This window comes from Orcinus orca, chromosome 2 (genome assembly GCF_937001465.1).
Source record: "Orcinus orca chromosome 2, mOrcOrc1.1, whole genome shotgun sequence".
NCBI lineage: Eukaryota > Metazoa > Chordata > Mammalia > Artiodactyla > Delphinidae > Orcinus > Orcinus orca.
Genome location: NC_064560.1, coordinates 22,015,429 through 22,034,864, shown reverse-complemented (window position 1 = coordinate 22,034,864; position 19,436 = coordinate 22,015,429). Strand labels below are relative to the sequence as shown.

The following is a 19,436-nucleotide window of genomic DNA, read 5'->3' as shown; positions in this document are numbered from 1 at the left end:
TGGGAATCCTGCCACTATGTTTCATTTACTTTTTTGTTCTGTGCTGCGTTTACCCATTTTCCCCTTTTTAAGCCATGTGACTCCTAAAACCTCTCCAAAGGAGAAGGACAAGAAGAGAGGTCCTTTTGACTCCTCATCATGTTACATGTTTCTTCTTAGAGTCATCTTTGATCTTTACTCTGCATCACCTCAGCAGAACTCTTCAGAGCAAGGCTTGTTTATCAGTGTTCTCCTAATTTCCCCAAGTTCATGGTAGAGCATTGGCTTCCTGAGAATGTTAAGAGACATTAAATAAAAATGGTTCCAGGGTCAACTCCATCTGGAAAATACTTGAATAGTTATAACGGGAGTATGTTTTAGTTGCAAGAACTTCTCGATTCTACAACTTTTATATTTTATATGCTTTCAAAAACATTTTAATCTGCTAAAGAATAGTGTGATTTTCTAAGTGGGAGACACAGTAAGCAAAGTTTCCACATATGATTGTGAGACTTTTTTTTTGGGTGAGCATTTGTGGAACCAATGATCCACCAAAAACACTTTAAGAAATATGAACCTGGGGCAGAAGCTTTCATCTCTTTGTTATTTGGATCATTATAAAGATTTATGCTTTTAATAAAAGAACAGAGATGTGCTAATGAAAAGCCAGGAAACTGGATGTATTCTCAGGACTTCCCTGGTGGTTCAGTGGTTAAGACTCTGTGCTTCCACTGCAGGGGATGCAGGTTTGATCCTGGTAGAAGAACTAAGATCCCGCATGCCTCAAGGTGCAGCCAAAAAAACAAAAGAAAAAGGAAACTGGATGTATTCTGTCACTCATTCATTCCTTCGGACACTTAGTGAGCTTTTATGTTATCCACCTAACAGCTGGGAAGACCTCAGTGAACAAGGTGGGTCAGATGAGTCCTTTACACTCCAATGGGAGGAGGGTGAGAGGGAAGAAAAAATAAAACAAAAAAATACCAGCCTCTTTGTTGTTGCTTGAATGCATCAGGTATTCAGCTGTCTTAAGGTCTTTGGACTCACAGTTCTCTGTGCCACAGATATGCCCATCACTAGCTGGGTCATAGAGTAAGTATGTGTTCAACTTTTTAGTGGATAATGCCAAACAATTTTCCAAATCATAGAAGCAATTTAACTTCTCACCTTCAGTTCATAAGTGTGTCAGATCCATATGTTCTCCAAATTCTGTATATTTTGCCCATTTGAATATCCTCTGTTCAAGTCCCTGACCCATTTTTCTATTAAGTTTGCTTTTTTTATCCTATAAAGGGTATTTTTTGATGGACAAGCATTTCTAGTTTCCTTTCCAATTAGTAATATTTTCTTGGTTAAGCCAACTTTGATTACCTTAAAATCATGAAGATTTTCTTCTATGATACCTTGAAGAAGATCCTTTTTTCTTCTCTAGCATTTAGATTATTATCCATCTAGAATTGATTTCTGTGTATATTGTGAGGTATAGGTGAAAGTACATTTTTCTAAATGATGTCCAATCGACATTTATTGAACATACCATCATTTCTATGCTGCATCCATATACAAGTGAGTCTCTTTGTTGACCATCTATTTCATTGGTCTATTTCTCTGTGTCTATCGTGTAGCTTTATAATGACTTCATTATACAGTTATTTTCCATTTTTATTTTTCTTCTTCAAGATTATCTTGGCTCTTCTTGGTCTTTGATTTTGATTGAGACTGTATTTATCATATAGATCAATTAGAGGTGAATTGATGGTTTTATAATGCTGACCCTTTCAATCCATGATATATTCCTGGTAAACATTTCTGAATCTGTCTGTGAGTGTGTCTCTGGGAGAGATTGGGCTGTGAATTAGTAGACTGAGTTGAAGAAATCTCCTTCACCAATGACAGCAGGATCATCCAATCTGTTGAGGGCCTGAATAGAAGAAGGGGGAGAAAGGCACATTAGCTCTCTCTGCTTGAGCTGAAACATCCATCTTCTTCTGCCTTCAGACATTGGTACTCCTGGTTCTTGAGATTTGGGACTCAGATCGGGACTCACACCATCGGTTCCCTAATTCTCAGGCCTTTGGACTCAGACTGAATTACACCACTGGCTTTCCTGGTTCTCCAGCTTGCAGATGGAAGATTATGGGACCTCTCTGCTTCCATAACCAGGTGAGCAAATTTCTGTCATAAGTCTCCTCTTATATATCTCTCTATATATCCTATTGGCTCTGTTTCTCTGGGGAACCCTGACCAATACACCATAAATCACATTGTTAGGACAAACTTATCTGGTAAAATGGGTGCAGCATAACCCAAAGTCAGAGGCATACAAAAATGGTCTTATCAAGCAGAATATTACAAGAGTAAAGAGCTCATTTCCTAGGAGCCATCCAAGGACCAGTCCTGAAGACAAGCCTTTCTTTGGAATGTGTAGGGTTTGAACAACCCTGGTTTAATGAGTTAACCCTTTCCTGAAGAAGTGCCAAAGTTTTATGATGGTTTGGCATAGGAGCTGGGAGAATATACTGAAATGTGAACATTGTAAGAATGTAAGTTTAGGAGAAGTATCATACTAGGTTCTAACTGTGAGATTTGTTGAAATTATAGGGCCTATTGAACATCCAATAGATGTTAATTAGGCAGCCAGATATACAGGTCGGGGGTCTGGTATGGAGTTTTAAGCAAAAGATATGATTTTGAGAATCATGATCATACAACCGTGACAGTCTATGTGTTCATGCAAGTACTGGGTATAGATAACCAAGGGAAGAAGACCAAAGACTAAGAACCTAACTTATTCTAAGGTTGGAGGTCTTAGAGCCAGCAAAGGAGATAGGGGAGGAATGTCCAATAGAACCAGTTTCTCTTTTCATTGATTTTTCTCTTTTCATTGATTTTTCTGTATTGGCTGAGGGCCATCCCAGGAAGACAGGAACTCTCAGGTACTTCTGGTTCTCTTCTGGTGTATTTAGCCAAAGTGATTCTATTAGGCTAATGGCAGTCATCAAAGGCAGTATACTTCAGAGCTTTTATAATCAATAAGATACAAAAGTCTAAAAAGAAGCATAAAGAAACATAAGTGGGATCTGAAGAGAAATGGGCAAAACATTAGCAATGTCCATTATATAATGTATGTAAAAATTATGAAGTATCATAATAGAACTTACTGGTAAACCCACCATGGAATTTGGTAAGTAAATCGTTATCTATGCCAGTGTCACTATTAGTGTATTTTCTTCTGATCCTTGCAACTCCTTAAGATAACCACTGTTGTGAATTTTATATTTACTATTTCCTAGCTTTTTTAAAAAACAAACTTTTCAAAAACATTATACAACTTAAAATATATAAAATTGATTTTGCCGTTTTCAGTTTTATAAAACTGATATCATACCGTCATAGCCTTCTGAGTTTATCTTTTTTTATTCAATATTGTTTGAATTATTTTTCTAAGATTTATTTATGTTATTCCATGTATGAATATTTGTTCATTCACTTTGCTGTGTAAAATTATATAAAAACTTAAACATTTTTTATTATAATGTATATTTTGGGCTTTCCTAGATTTTGGCTATTTCACATAATATTACTACATTCCTTCTTATATGCATGTAAAACAATTTAGCAACTTAAGGAATAATGTTGTTTAGAGAAAGGTATATGTATGTTCATCTTTAAGAGCCATTGCTTACAAATAGATGTGTTTGTATATTCGTGTGTCAAAACCAAACTTTTATTTATTTTTTAATTAAAATTTTTAATTGAAGTATACTTGATGTACAATATGATATAAGGTATAGGTGTACATTACAGTGATTCACGATTTTAAAAGTTTTTAATCCATTTATAGTTATTCTAAAATATTGACTATATTCCCTGTGTTATACAATATATCCTTATCTTTGTATAAGGATATATTGTATCCTTATCTTTGTATCCTTACCCAATATATCTTTGTAGATAATAATTTGTATCTCTTAACCCCCTATTCCTATTTCACCCCTCCTCACTTACCTCTCCCCACTGGAAACCACTAGTTTGTTCTCTGTATCTGTGAGTCTGCTTCTTTTTTTTATATTCACTAGCTTGTTGTAGTTTTTAGATTCCACATGTAGGAGATATCATACAGTATTTGTCTTTCTCTGTCTGACTTTTTCACTTAGCATAATGTGCTCCAAGTCCATTCATGTTGTTGCAAACAGCAAAATTCCATTCTTTATATGGCTCAGTAGTATTTCTTTATGTATATATTACCACATCTTCTTTTTCAATTCATCTGTTGATGGATCAAACTTTTAAAATTATAGAGAATGCATATATTTTAATAATTATTAAGGCTCTAGCTCATTATTTCTCTTTTTTTAAAAAAAAATTCATTACTAGGCATTGATCTGTTCAGATTTTCTATTTCATCCTGATTCAGACTTGGAGAATTGTATGTTTCTAGGAATTTATCCATTTATTCTAGGTTGTCAAATTTGCTGGCATATAACTCTTCATAGTATTATCTTATGATTGTTTGTATTTCTGTGATATCAGTTTTAACTTTCCCTGTTTCATTTCTAATTTTATTTATTTTGGCCCTCTATTTTTTTGATAAATCTGTCTAAAGGTTTATCAATTTGTTTACCTTTTTAAAAAATCATCTCTTACATTGATCTTTTCTATTGTTGTTTTGGTCTTTATTTTATTTATTTCTACTCTGATCTTTATTTTTTCCTTCCTTCTTCTGACTTTGCATTTTGTTTGTTCTTCTTTTTCTAATTTATTTCCTTTAGGTGGAAAGTTAGGTAGTGTTTTTGAGATTTTTCTTATTTATTGAGGTAAGCCTGTATTGCTATAAACTTCCTACTTAGAATTGCTTTGGCTGTGCCCCATAAATTTTGGAAATATTTTTTCCTGTTTTCATTCATCTCAAGGTATTTTTTAATTTCCTCTTTGATTTATTCATTAACCCATTAGTTTCCTAGTAGCATGTTGTTTAATCTCCAAGTGTTTGTGATTTTTTCTGGTTTTCTCCCTGCAGTTGATTTCTAGTTTCCTATCATTGTTGTCAGAAAAGATGCTTGATATGATATCAGTCTTTTAAAATTTATTAAGACTTGTTTTATGGCCTAGCATGTGATCTATCATGGAGAAAATTCCATGTATACTTGAAAGGAACGTGTATTCTGCTGTTTTTAGATGAAATATTCTGTAGATATCAATTAAGTTCATTTGATCTAATGTTTCATTTAAGGCCACTGTTTCATTATTTTTTTTTTTTCTGTGTGGATGATCTATCCATTGATGTAAGTGGGGTATTTAAAGTCCCTTACTATATTGCATTACTGTCAGTTTCTCCCTTTATGTCTGTTAATACTTGCTTTAAGTATTTAAGTGCTCTTTTATTAGGTACAAATATGTTTATGAATGTTATATCTTGTTCTTAGAATAAGCATATATTTTAATAAGAATTTTAATAATAATCAGAAAACCAGAAGAGAGAAAAATATTTTTCAAGGCCATAATTGACCATGAGAAATTCACCTTGTAGGTGAATTTGCTAAAGCCATAGGAAGAAAAATAAATCACGTAATACCAAAAACATGCCTGAATAGTTTAATAGAGGATTTTGCAATATGTTAAAGGAATTGTGAAACCATTGATTCACATTATAATAACTATTCTCAATCAGATTACTTATCACATTTTATTTTAATTGATTTTTTTTGTTCCTATCTGCCATTGCCTCATGGTAAACTCAGATCATTTTTGTCTCTTCACTACTAATTATCACCTCTGTATGCAGTATTTTGTACATGTAGGCAAAACAATAAATACTCACTGAATTAATGACTGGGAAAAAAACATATAATAACTGTGTGCCAGTTGCTGTTCTAGGTGCGACTGGTGCAATGGTAAACAAGACAGAACAATCTCTGATTTCTTGTAAGTTACATCATGATTTGGGGCTTTAATTCTAGTGAGGAGGTACAGTATAGTGGCTGTGATACACTGTTCCTAAAATAAATTACCTGTGTTACCAGTTGGAAAGAATTGTCACAAAATTATTATCTCCATTATGTTTGTTCCTCTTTGAAGTAACTCTACCAAGCTTTATTAAAGCAAAGCTGTATGTGTGTGTGTGTACACATATATTAACTCTCCAGTTAGAAAAATCACACATGCTGGTATACCATCGAAGGATACAGTTATGTAAAACTCACCAGTGATAATGATTTTAAATAATTTAAATTAAAATCATCTCCTGAGAGCTTATGGTATTCATTCTGTCTCTGAGAAACATGAAAAATAAAAAACAACTCATCAACCTTCAGTGAGGAGGTCACCACGCAAACGAGCACAGAGGCTCAGGCACCATGCCTTCCAGTCCAGTTGGAATGGCTCCATCAGCAAGACCCTGTCACTGAAGCAGCACTAGATGTTAGAAATGTAACTAACTGCAGCAAGGTTTCTCTGACAGCACAAAAGAGAAAGAATATTTTTCAATGAAATTTTAAGGATTATAAAATGGATTTTGAAGTCAGTGGCATCATGAGTAAAGTTTTCTTTTATTTAACTCTTCTGCTGAATGAGTCAACACAAATTGGAGTCATTCAACCAAAAGGGACACCTTACCCTTCAGAAAGAGAATAAATCAGGCACTTTTATGAAATAACATAACAGCCATCTTTAGTAGCACTGGCAAAAAATGTGTGTGTGTGTGTGTGTGTGTGTGTGTGTGTGCGTGTATAGTAGGTGCTTGCATTTTACCATCTGGCCTTGTAAAAGGAAGGAAACTTTTTACAAAGCGGTGGAGTATATCCTAGTTAGTATAGGTTTGTCTCAATTTCTACTTTATATTGCCTATAGGAGAAAAAAGCTTTCAATTATATGTCCTGAAATCTCTGCTGATTGTTTTTTCTTTTGGAAAAAAAAGTAGGAAAATCACATTATCCATGCTTCAAAAATAAATTATTGCTACTACATTTGTCTGCTAGTTCCTCGTATTTTGAAAGCGATACAAGAACTCAACCTATTGCTTGAACCATTGAGCTTGCTTTCTTTATGAGATGGTATTTTTTAGATGAAGAAAATCTTTCTGAGGGTATTATGAAAAACTAGTTTCTTACCTTTTGATACCTTTTGATATTTTTATCATTCTATTGTGAAATTCCTTGCTGAGTCTGGACGTTTATAGCTAAATGCTTTCCTAAAGACAGATGAAGAATGTACTTATGTTTGATTGCAGGAAGAGACCCTAAGAAATAAGAACTGAAATGTCATTTTGATGCATACTGGCAAGTCTGTGTGCATGGCTGTGTTCAGGTGGTAACGCATAACTACGTAAACCATTATATCTGTAAAACCTATTTCCTGAGACAACCATACTGGAAGAGAAAAATTAAGAATGGTCAGTAGATGTTGACTAGTTGTCATTTATATGTTTCAAAAGAACAAAATGCTTTTGCCATCAACACAGATTTAATTATTAGGACTCATTTCCTATCCAATATAGGTGATAATTTTATGTTCTTCTATGTATACTTCACTGACCATTTTATGGAACTTAGATTCAATTTCTGATATTTAATATCTATGAAATATTTTGAAATTGGTTTGGGTCTTTTTTCACAAGTGGTGAGTTGTTTCTATAATATCATGCAATTCTGAGAAAAAAAAAAAACCCAAAAAAGAAAATACAATTTTATTTCCCTTTCATTTCCAAGAAAATATGCCAAAAGAGACCAATTTTAATGCAATTAAATTGAAAGCCATGCCTTTTCTGGTACTGCTGTGCTTTGAGAAACACCATAGAATTTATGTTGGCATCCTTGTATTGTAGGTATTTGCATAATCTCTATTTAAATTTGTACCATAAGCATTGATGATGGGCTAAAAGGCTGTTGTAGAAAGCCAAGAACTGACTTATTATATAATACATTTTTGCCATGAACACTAGGTCCAGTGTTTCTCTGCTTGGCAAGGATGAATGTTTACTTCAAGGGCTGGAGAAAATATGCCGTGCCCCATGCCTCCAACAGTTTCTCTTATTCGGTAGCTAGTCTCGTTGAGAGCACAATGGAGAAAACAACTGAAGAGCTGGAGCTGCTTAAACTGAAAGCAGGTCCATGGAAACTGGTCCCTAGGTGCTGCTCTGAACTCTGTAAGAGTGACATCAGTGTTTCCACACTCAGTCATTTCAAAATTCTTGCATTTTTATGTTGTTTATTCATATATTTTTGCTTTACTTATGCTATTCTTTGGCTTCAAATTCCCTTCTATTGCTTTATCAGAAGGAATAATGCCTTAGCTTTGTTATTCCTTCTCCTAAAATAATACTCAGAATACTGTAAGTCCTGAATATATATTATATAGGAGAACCCCATGAATAAATGCAGTTCTTGAGCATCTTCATATTGTAAGGTCTTTGATATGAGATATGGTTTTTATTGTGTACAACTGTAAACTCTTTTGTTTCTAAAGGTCAATTGTCAGTATTTCAAATCATCAAAGAAAGGAATCAAAAGGGCATTCTGGCTACTGAAAATTCTTTTTAGTCCTCAAGCCCTAATTTGTATTTCAAACTGATGTAGGTGGTTTCCCCCATTCTTTCCCTATGTACCCATCTCCGTAATGATATGTACCACACTTACATTCATGTGGTAGTCTAGATTTAATTATTCATTGCCTCTACTTTGATGCATTCATTTACACAAGTATTTATTGAGTGACTATGATGCGCCAGACACATAATAGGCAGCACAACATATGGAACAAATGCCATACTGTCTGGTTCAAACCCTATGTCCAAAAAATTCTGTCTCTATGACTTTGTGCCAGTTATCTCTCTGTGACTTACGTTTTTCATCTTTAAATGGGGATAATAATAGTAATAATAAAAATAGTTTTGTTTCTTTTTACTCCTAGAGAGTCTTATTTGGGGAGGAAAACTCTGTTTAATGACAAAAGTAAAAGACTGGTGCTGATATCAACTCCCTGGACATGTCTTTGGAGAGACTTGGGCCGTATGGGAATGCCCACAGCCTTCTCAATACAGTAGTCCCTCCTGATCCAGGGTTTCATTTTCTGTGATTACAGATACCTGTGGTCAACCATGGTCTGAAAATGTTACATGGAAAATTCCAGAAATAAACAACTCATAAGTTTTAAATTGTATGCTGTTCTGAGAAGCCTGATAAAATCTCGCGCCTTGCCGCCCCATCCTGCCTGGGATGTGAATCATCCCTTTGTCCACGCTACATTTGCTACCTATCAGACCGACTCTCACAGTATCAACAGTATTTGTGTTCAAATAACCTTTATTTCACTTAATAATGTCCCCAAAGCACCAGAGTAGTGATGCTGGTAACCTGTATATTCTCTTACTGTGCCTAACGTGTAAACTAAACTTTATCATAGTATGTATGTATATGGAAAAACTATAGGATTCAGTACATCTGTAGTTTCAGGCATCCATTGGGGGTCTTGGAACAAATGTATCCCCCATGGATAAGGGATGGCAGAGCAATGTATTCCCGTCTAGGAGATTAGGAGAGGCCTCTCTGTCAACCACAGTTTAGGGATTAAGAAGAAACAGAGTCGTGAATTACATATTCTCTGTGCAGGACCACTGTGAGCTTTACCAGTGCCATTTCATTCTGTCCAACTCATTCTATCTCAAACCCACATGGTCGGTAGGATTATCTCTATTTTACAGACTGACAAAACCAAAAACACAAAAACTGAGAATCAGAGAGGTTACATATTTTTTCTAAGATAACAGAGTAGGCGGCAGAGACAAGAGTCAAAAATCGTGGTTTTCCAAATCTAAGCCTTATTGTCCTCAGTCATCTCCACAGCCACCAACTTCACTCTCTAGCTTCAGTGCTAATTTTATTTTTCTTCATATAATAAGAGCTAATAATATATGTGTCAGGCTGAGATCTAAGTGCTTTCTATCAATCCTTCTAACAATCCTGTATGACAGCCTCTGTTATTCTCTTCATTTACAGATGCAGAAACTGAGGTACAGAAAGGTGACTAGGCCAAGGTCACACACTTCATATGTGGTGAGACATGCAATCTGTTCTGTGCTCTTAACCATGTACATTAGTACCAGCATATGATATGCTATCTATTTTTACTTATTTTTTGTCGGTTTATTCTTCTCTGACTATAATATCAACTCCATGAGAACAGATTTTTGTCTTTCTTTTCTTTGATTCCCTGCCTTTTTCCAGGGCCTAGCATATTAAGGACTCTTAATCAACATTTATTGAATAAATCGTGCTGCTTCTTTTGGGGTATAGGAAACTGACATTGGAGATGTGAACTCTCAAGAGTTTGGCCCAAAATATCTCAACCTAGGATGTTAGGAGTGAGGCATTTCCCAGTTGCGTGGGAGACTGGCCTTCAATTATTTCCTGGCTGACCCAACAGGACAATTTCTGGCTAAGGAAGCTCTGTTGTTCAGTCTCTGAGGATCATCTGTTCTGGTCTGAGCATCTAATTAAAGGAATCATAACACCTCTGATTGCAGATTTTTGTGGGGCTCCCCTAAATCTTCTCTCATGTAGGTCTCAGATACAAAGTAACACACTGTGAAGAATATGACACCTTGCATTAAACTGGACCTGACAACTCAGACATTTGTGACCTGGGGAGTGTTTCTTAGCATGTCTAAGCTTTTGTTTTATTCTAAGTCAGGCTTAAAAATATTGAGCTCACAATAATTAGTTTGTAATCTGGTCCATAGTAAGAATGCAAATTTAGTTGTGCTCTGGAATTTGGAGGTTGTTTTAGTTCTTTTATCTCTGATTCCACCTACTGTTGAAAGTTAGAGTTGGAACAACTCAATTCTTTGGCATATTAGACAGCGGAAAGCTGCTCGGATGTTGGGTCTGCAGTTCAATTATGATTGCTCCATGTCTTCATCCCTGAAGATAAAGATATCAGGGCAAAGGTCAGTTCATCTGACCAAGTACAAAGTCATCATTTCTAAGAGTTGGAGCAACTCTAGAGAAAGATTGAGGATGAAACCCAATCACCAGTGTTTAAAGGGGAAGCCAGGTTTAGAAAAGCAGAAAATATTTTCAAAATAAATGTTGGTTCTTGTCTAACACCTTGCTTTCTGTGAAAGCAACAGAAATTTGTTGTCTCATAATTCTGCAGACTTGAAGTCTGATATCAAGATGCTGGCAGGGCCATGCTTTCTCTAAAGCCTATAGGGAGGATCCTTCCTTATCGCTTCCTCATTTCTCATTGTTGCTGTCAATCCTGGTATTCTTTGGCAGAAGCATCACTTCAATCATGTGGCACTTTCCCTGTGTATCTTTCCAGTGTCTCCTCTGTGTGTGTCACTGTGGCCAAACTTCCCTCTTCTTATAAAGACACCAGTTATTGGATTAGGGCCCACCCCAAATCCAATATGACCCCATCTTCCCTTAATTATACCTGCAAAGGCACTATTTCCGATAAAGTCACATTCTGAAGTTCTGGGTAGACATCAATTTTTGGAGACACGATTCAACCCAGAACAATCTTTTTTTGTACTATATCTGTGCTTTGTACAAAGAGTAAGATTTTTTGCCACTCTTCCTGCCAAGGTCTAATTTACAACCCCTTGGGGGGTGATATAACCCTTGATGAAAATTGCATGCTTTAAGACAGGGGTAAGCAAAGTATGTTCTGAGGGTTAAATCCGGCTGATCACTTACTTTTGTAGAGTTTTATTGGCACATAGCCACACCCATTCATCTGCATAGTTTTATGGCTGCTTCTGGGCTATATCTACAGGGTTGAGTAGTTGTCACAGAGACTGTCTAGCCCACAAAACCTGAAATATTTATTATCTGGCCCTTTACAGAAAAGATTTGTCATGCCCAGCTTTACAGCACTGGGACTGAGAATTAGATGTAGAGAAGTGTTTTAGTTCACAGAGTGACAAGTTATCAAATAATATTTTGGCTTTATGATTTCATAATATTCATAGGACCTAGGGTGTTGTCATACTGGGGTGTTCATTATGGTGGAACAAAGGAGAGTCAGCAGAGGTCAAGCTAATTCCAGGAGGCTATTTAGGTGGAAGGGTGTTTTTAGATATTATCAGCTTAGATGGAATTGATCAGGTCAAGGGTTTTAAATATTATCAGGAGAAGCAAGCCAGTACCACAAAGCAGGGAGATTGAATATTAAGTCTGGGTATTTGCTTAGAAAAGAAATGGGAAAACTTTGGCTTAAAAAAAAAAAAGGGGAAATCCATGAATCAAAGATAAGCTGATATTAATAAAATAATAATTGCTTTAAAAATGTACCAATAACTAACATTTATATGAAATGACTTTTTGTTTGCTTGACATTGCTCCAAAAACTCTCAACATATTCACTCAATAAATCCTCAGAGCTGAATATCAATATAATAATATTAAAAATAATATCAGCAAAAGGATTTAGCATTTATTGACCATCTGCTCTGTAATAAAACCAAACTTCAAAAATCACCCCTGAAGACAGGCAGTTTCTTTCCATTTTACAAATGGGGAAACTGATGCATAGAGAAGGTCCTTGCATGAAATCACAGAGATATACCCAGTACATGGCAAGGGCAAGACTTGAACCCAGGTTTGTCTGATGCTAATAGTGGGTTTTGCTCTGCATTTCTTCAGACGCACACCAGGAGTATAGATAGACAAGTAGAATCAAAAGACAAGGAAGTCAATAAAAGTAGAAGGATAAATGGGCACAAAGAATAGCAACAGGAAAAAATTAATGGTTTCTTTTTCTAAAGTAGGAATCTTTTCTTTCTGTCTTGCAATGACTTTCCATGTTCTGCTTGGGGTTCCAAACTCTAATAGGTATGTGTTTGTATATACTGACAAATTCCAATTAAAATGACAAAGATGTAAGCTTCATGATGATTCTTAAGAGTAGTCACAATGTTTTTCAGTTCTCATTAAATGGCATCTACTGATAGGATTTTAGACTGATAAGAATTTTAACTGAAATAGAAATACTCAGCTCTGCCTCACCATCCCGGTCTTATCAGGGAAAAAATAGAACTTTAGTGCCCCATTTAGTTTATTTAACACATATTAGATATCTGCACTGTGCCTAGTATCTGATTCTGCTTTTCCCTGTTAGACACAAGACAGGAAATTGCAGTTTCTTCTAGGCTAATCCACAGGGGATGGCAGAGTGGGAAGTACAGTGTCGTTACCTGTGTCTGATAAGAATACCTACCTTGTACTATTTTTAAGAGGTTTAACTCAGATAGTACATTAAAAATATTTGGAGGAATACTTGGCAAAATGTAGGTTCTCAAAAACAGTGGTATTTTTTAAAGAGGAACAAGAGCTAAAGGAGCAAGCTGGGAAAGCATCTTGGTCAGAGAAACCAAAGTCAAGGGGGAGAACAATGACACCTGGCCAATGACAACTTGACCAGTCACCCCTGGCTCTAGAGCGATGGAGCCATGACCTAAGGAATATGGGCAGCCTCTAGAAACTAGAAAAGGCAAGAAAATGAATTATTCCCCAGAGACGCCAGAGGAAAGACAGCCCTGCCAAACCTGACATTAGCTAAGTGAAACCCATTTTATACTTCTGGCCTCAAGATTGTATGATACTGTGTGTTTGTTTAAGCCACTAAGTTTGTGGTAAGAAGCAGTAGGAAACTAACACAATCAACCTACCCTATTCCAGGGCATGTCAGTAGATGTAATGTCCTCAGCCTTCTTCACTGGCACTCAGAGTTCTCATGATTCTCCTTCTAACATCTAAGACAGGTAGAAGATTGCTCTTCACAACCCTAAATACAATCTGTATGACCAAGTAGGAACCCACTGAGTGTGATACTTTTGAGTAGAATTAAAGTCTGCTAAGGTTTGGATGGACAAATTCTTTGCCAAGGAGTCAGTCTCACGTACTGCTTTGCCCAGGTGCAATATATGGTAGATTTAGAAGTATGCATTGCTTGTAGGACTCACCCTGTAGGTCTGCCTCTGTCTTTAGTATTTTGCATGGTTGTATATATGTTTCAGGATACAGAGTGCTACGACCCCACCCCCATCTTCCTCTTCCAGTGCTTCATTCTGAGAGTTATGGATGGAAAGGAGTTAAGAAAGGCTGAAGTATGTGGATATGAGACTGTAGAAAAGAGACATATTTTGGCTGTTTCACAGTTTGTTTTTCACCTCACAGAGATGGACAGAAGTGTTGTGGGAATTCTTGGATTTCTGTTTAATGTAACCACTGTGCTCCAGAATTGTGCCAAACAGTGAAAGAAAGCCAGAGGCTTATTTAAGTCGTTCCCTATCAGCTGGGGTCTTCTATCACAGATGCTACTGCTTTTGATCTCAATCCAGTTCCAATTAGAAGAAATCATTTCAGATGTTTCCATGAGGGCTCTCATTAGACTTTGTTCCTAGCACTCCTGTATTGGGTTGGCCAAAAAGTTCCTTCGGGTTTTTCTGTAACATCTTTCAGAAAAACCCGAATGAACTTTCTGGCCAGCCCAATACATTTCCATCCTTTTAAAAAACGTGCACCCTCATGGAAAGGTGAAAGGGAATTATTTTTATTTTATTATTTTATTGAATTTATTTTAAAATCAAGGGGAAAAGAATTTTTGTCCATGGCAGAAATTTATATGAAATAAGGTCTGCTAAAAAGTTAGGACTTGGATCATTGTGTTCCCTCATGTTATTTTACAAATTCTGCAGCTGTTATCACATGGGAAATATATTCTTATGCTTAAAGCAGAATTAGGTGTACAGTGAGTAGATTTTGGACCACTTCCACAAGATTTAATTTCTTCAGAAAAATAATCTGTATCATCTACAGTTTAGAATTCTCAAGATTTCTTTGTCTTGACTGTGGTGTGCCTGCCCATTCCATTCCATTCCTCTATTACAGGCTTCCTCAATCTGGATACAGTTGACATTTGAGAGAGATGGGTAATTTCCTGTTATGGAGAGCTGAGCTGTCCTGTGCTTTGTAGAATATTTAGCAGCATCCCTGACCTCTACCCGCTAAATGCCACTAGTACCTGCTTAGTTGTCACAACTAAAAGTGTTTCCAGACATTGACAAATGTCTACTGGGAGGCAAAATTATCACCAGGTGAAAGCCATTGCTATATGACAATTAGGATCAAAAGGAAATGATGGTTCTAGGTCTTGAGTCCATTGTGAAACTGCCATCTAAAAGGTACATTCTAGTCACAGAGAGAAAATGCCTATGAGCGAAATGAGAAAGCTGTTTATTAAACTCTGTCACATCTTAGAAACCAAACAAGATTCCCCTCAGAGTCTTAAAGTGCTCAGCACACAGGGGAAACATCTATTTTCCTTTTATTTCACCACAGACTGAGAACAATTCCAGTTGACACAGTGGTCAGCAGAAGTGGATCGTCAGCACAGCAGAAGGGAGTGGTGGCTCAGGGCAAACCTTGGACCAGTTACAGCAGTGGTCATCATCAGCAGTGAGTCAGAAGTTACAGAAGCAAGCATTAATAGTGACACAGGGATACAGCAACTAACACACAGACATAAGGTACCTAAAGCTAAGTTTCTAAGGCACATAGAAATAATAGTGGCTGGTCAGATCTTAAAATGACCAAAGTGAGCTGTGATTCCAAACTGAACTTCAATCAGAAGGCATAATTTGTAAGAGAAGCAGTGGCAAGGGGGGTAAGGAGCCTCTGTTCCCATTGATAGTAAGGACAGGTGATTCTGCTCCTTGAAATAGCCCAGCAGTATGTAAAGGGGTGGGACAAGTTAGTCTAAAGAGGGATTCAGTCCTGAGTAGGTAAGTAGGGGAAATCAAACAGCAAGATCTGGGTTTTAAAGTTGAAATAGGCTCATTTGAATCCATAGGCTAGTGAGAAGTAGGAAAAACAGGGTTATGTGCAAATCAATGAACTATCATTTAAAATGAGTGTGCTTAGCCACCTTATGTGTTATGAATATGTGAATTCAGTAAGTCAAACTAGTAATAAAAATGAAAATCTAAAAAAGTTTTTAGTGATGCTTCCCTATACTTCATGACAACCAAGAAAAATTTTAAATCGATTAGCATATCATGGTGTTTCTTTCCTCATTTTAATAAATGTATTCTTAAGTGAATTATGGTCCTATCCTACCTGTGTCTATTTGAAGTTCACTTCATTCTTTGAAGGTAAAATGCAATTATTTATCCATGATTACATTATGTGATTCATGAGGCTTGGAATACATAGTTTAAAATATGATTAAAGTACAATGGTTTCAAGCATGGACTATTGAGAAAATATAGTGAGGTGTTCAGATAAGTGAGGAAAACCACAGCTAATCAACCTCACTTAGCATATAGTATCAACTATTTAGTGGCCCAATAGTACTCTTTAACAACATCTTTAATAGTGTGACTCTTACAGATGCAAATGGCAGCAATGTAAGACTTCTTAATACAGCATACTGACTCTCCTCTAAATTTCATTAAAATGACGGTAAGATAATAAAGGCATAGATTCACAAGGGCAAAGAGAAAAGGAGAAGAGATAACAGCAGACAAGTGATTTTAATAATTTTCAGGATGTAAATAAGGTGCTTGATTGGAGGAGAAAGTTATAACTTAGGTGACTACAGAGGTTTATACCAAAAAGAAGCAAAGCTACCTTTCCCTATAGAATCGCCAATGCTTAGGAATTGGAGACCCAGTTTATCTCAGGAGCAGTAGGTCAGGTGCGAAATTGAAGACATGGGAATTGGTTGAAAATATGGATATGGAATGATTAGACTAGACAACTAGCCCTTCCGTTAGTGGGAAACTGGCAAAACTGAGCAAACAGACTCTGGGACTTTGGTGATATGACAGGATAGTGAGGAAACATGGGAGAAAACATGGAGAGGAAGAGACACATGTTAAATATAAATATTAAGTGAAAATCTAAATAGACAGTTGAGCACTCAGCTCTCTTACTCTACCCACTTCTAGAATGGAATTGGCTGGAATTATACCTCATCTTAACTACGGCATAGTATCTGAGGACTAGAGAAACTAAACCACCCCAGAGAAAAGGACTTTTATAATTAATAATTATGTTTTATCCTCATTAAAAAAGCCACCTGATCACACATTTCACACTACAGTAAACCCAACAATCAATAAGCCTTGACCACTCACACAGAAATGCCAATCAAATTTATAATGTCTTACTCTTAAAAAAGGAATCCCACTTATAAAACTCCTAGAAGATAACATAGAAGAAAACCTGTATGACCTTGGCTATGGTGATGCCTTTTTAGATATAGCACCAAAGACAGGGTCCATGAAAGAAATCATTGATAAGCTAGATTTGTTAAAAAACAAACAAACAAAAAACTTCTGCTGCATGACAGACAATGTCAAGAGAATTAGAAGATAAGACTTAGGAAGATAGACTGGGAGAAAATATCTGCAAAAGACACATCTGATACAGCATGATTATTCAAAATATACAAAGAATTATTAAAACTCAGCAATAAGAAGAAAAAAAAAACTCAACTAAAAAATAGACCAAAGACCTTACCAAACACCTCACCAAAGAAAATATAAGTACAGATGGCAAATAAACATGAAACGATGATCCACATCATATGTTATGGGGAAATGCAAATTAAAAACTAATAAGCTACAACTGTACCCCTATTAGAAAGGCCAAAATCTGGAAACACTGACAACACCAAATGCTGGTGAGGATGTGGAGAAATGGGAATTCTCATTCATTACTGATAAGAATGCAAAATGGTGCAGCCACTTTGCAAGACAGCTTGGCAATTTCTTAAAAAACTCAACTTACTCTTCCCATATGATCCAGCAGTCATGGTCCTTGGTACTTACCCAAAGGAGCTGAAAACTATATTCATACAAAAACCTGCACACAGGGCTTCCCTGGTGGTGCAGTGGTTGAGAGTCCGCCTGCCGATACAGGGGAAACGGGTTCGTGCCCTGGTCTAGGAAGATCCCACATGCCGCGGAGCGGCTAGGCCCGTGAGCCATGGCCGCTGAGCCTGCGCGTCCGGAGCCTGTGCTCCGCAACGGGAGAGGCCACAATAGTGAGAGGCCCACGTACTGCCAAAAAAAACCAAAAAAACAAAAAAAACCTGCACACATATTTATAGCAGCTTTATTCATAATTATAAAAACTTGGAGGCAACCAATATGTTCACCAGTAGATAAATGAATAAACTGCATTGCATGTAGACAATAGAATATTATTCAGTGCTAAAAATAAATGAGCTTTCAAGATGTGAAAAGACATGAAAGAGTCTTAAATGCATATTACCAAGTAGAAGAAGCCAACATGCTGAATGATCCCAATTATATGACACTCTGGAAAAGGTACAACTATGGGGAAAATAAAAAGTTCAGTTTCCAGGGTTTAGGGGCATGGAGAGGGGTGAATATGCAGATCACAGAAGAATTTTAGGGCAGTAAAAATACTCTGCATGATATTATAATAATGAAAGTATGTCGCTATACATTTGTCCAAACCCATAGAATGCACAACACCAAGAGTGAATCCTAATGTAAACTTTAGACTTTGAGTGATTATGATGTCAATGTAGGTTTACCCCTGGTAACAAATGTACCACACTGCTGAGTGATGTGGATAATGGGAGGAGACATGTGTGGGGACAGGGGACATATGGGTAATCTCCCTTTCTTTGAATTTTTCAGTGAATCTAAAACTGCTCTAAAAAATAAGTATTTTTTTTTAAAGAATTGGGTAAGGTGTAAAATATTTATGGGAATTAGCAATGAACAAGTAGAAGAATTGGTATTAAGTTAAAATTATGAAATATGTGCAGTAACATGGAAAACGCTTATGACAATGTGAAAAAAAATTACAAAACAAAGGATTCCCACATTTTTTTTTAGTGTAGAAAACCAGAAGCATAAATTAAAGAAACTAGAATAAATAGATTAAACAGTAGGAAGAAGGAAAAACTTCCAAAAAATAGCTATAATTGTTGGCATGAGAAAGGCAAAATATGAATTAAGATGCTCTGAATAAAAGAAACAATCAAAGAACAAAAATGAACTCTTGGTAATTAGAACAGTTGAGTGTTCTGGTTCCAGGATGATGCAATAGATGTACTTTTACTTGTTCCTCTTACTTGTACTCTTACTTGTACAACTAAATGTCCTGGATGTGGTATATTAAACAAATGAAAGAAGGATCTGGAAGGTAGAGAAAGAAGACCGACTGGCTAGGTAACTTGGAAACCAAGGAACAGCACAGTGATGAGACTCCTGCTTTTGTTTTATTTTGTTTTATCTCATATACCTCAGACTACGTGCTAGAGAAATTGGCAACTGGGAAATGTCAACGGGTGCAGAAGGAAAACACCAAATAAACCTTTTTCTTGCTAGCCAAAGGATGGGAAACAGGGTGCCTAACAGAAAACTTTCAGGTAATAACTACCCTACTCCAGACAAACACCAAAAGAATTAACGT

At 36.3% G+C, this 19,436-nt stretch overlaps 2 long non-coding RNA genes across 2 annotated transcripts in view; one reads left to right on the top strand and one right to left on the bottom strand.

The window, feature by feature from the left end:
• LOC125963451 (uncharacterized) overlaps window positions 1–19,436 on the bottom strand; it is a 285,498-nt gene that overhangs the window by 64,503 nt on the left and 201,559 nt on the right. The gene's annotated exons all lie outside the window — the stretch shown is intronic.
• LOC125963450 (uncharacterized) lies at window positions 732–9,986 on the top strand. Its single transcript, XR_007475449.1, has 3 exons — window positions 732–890; window positions 1,978–2,142; window positions 9,972–9,986. It is a non-coding gene; the product is annotated as an uncharacterized LOC125963450 (long non-coding RNA).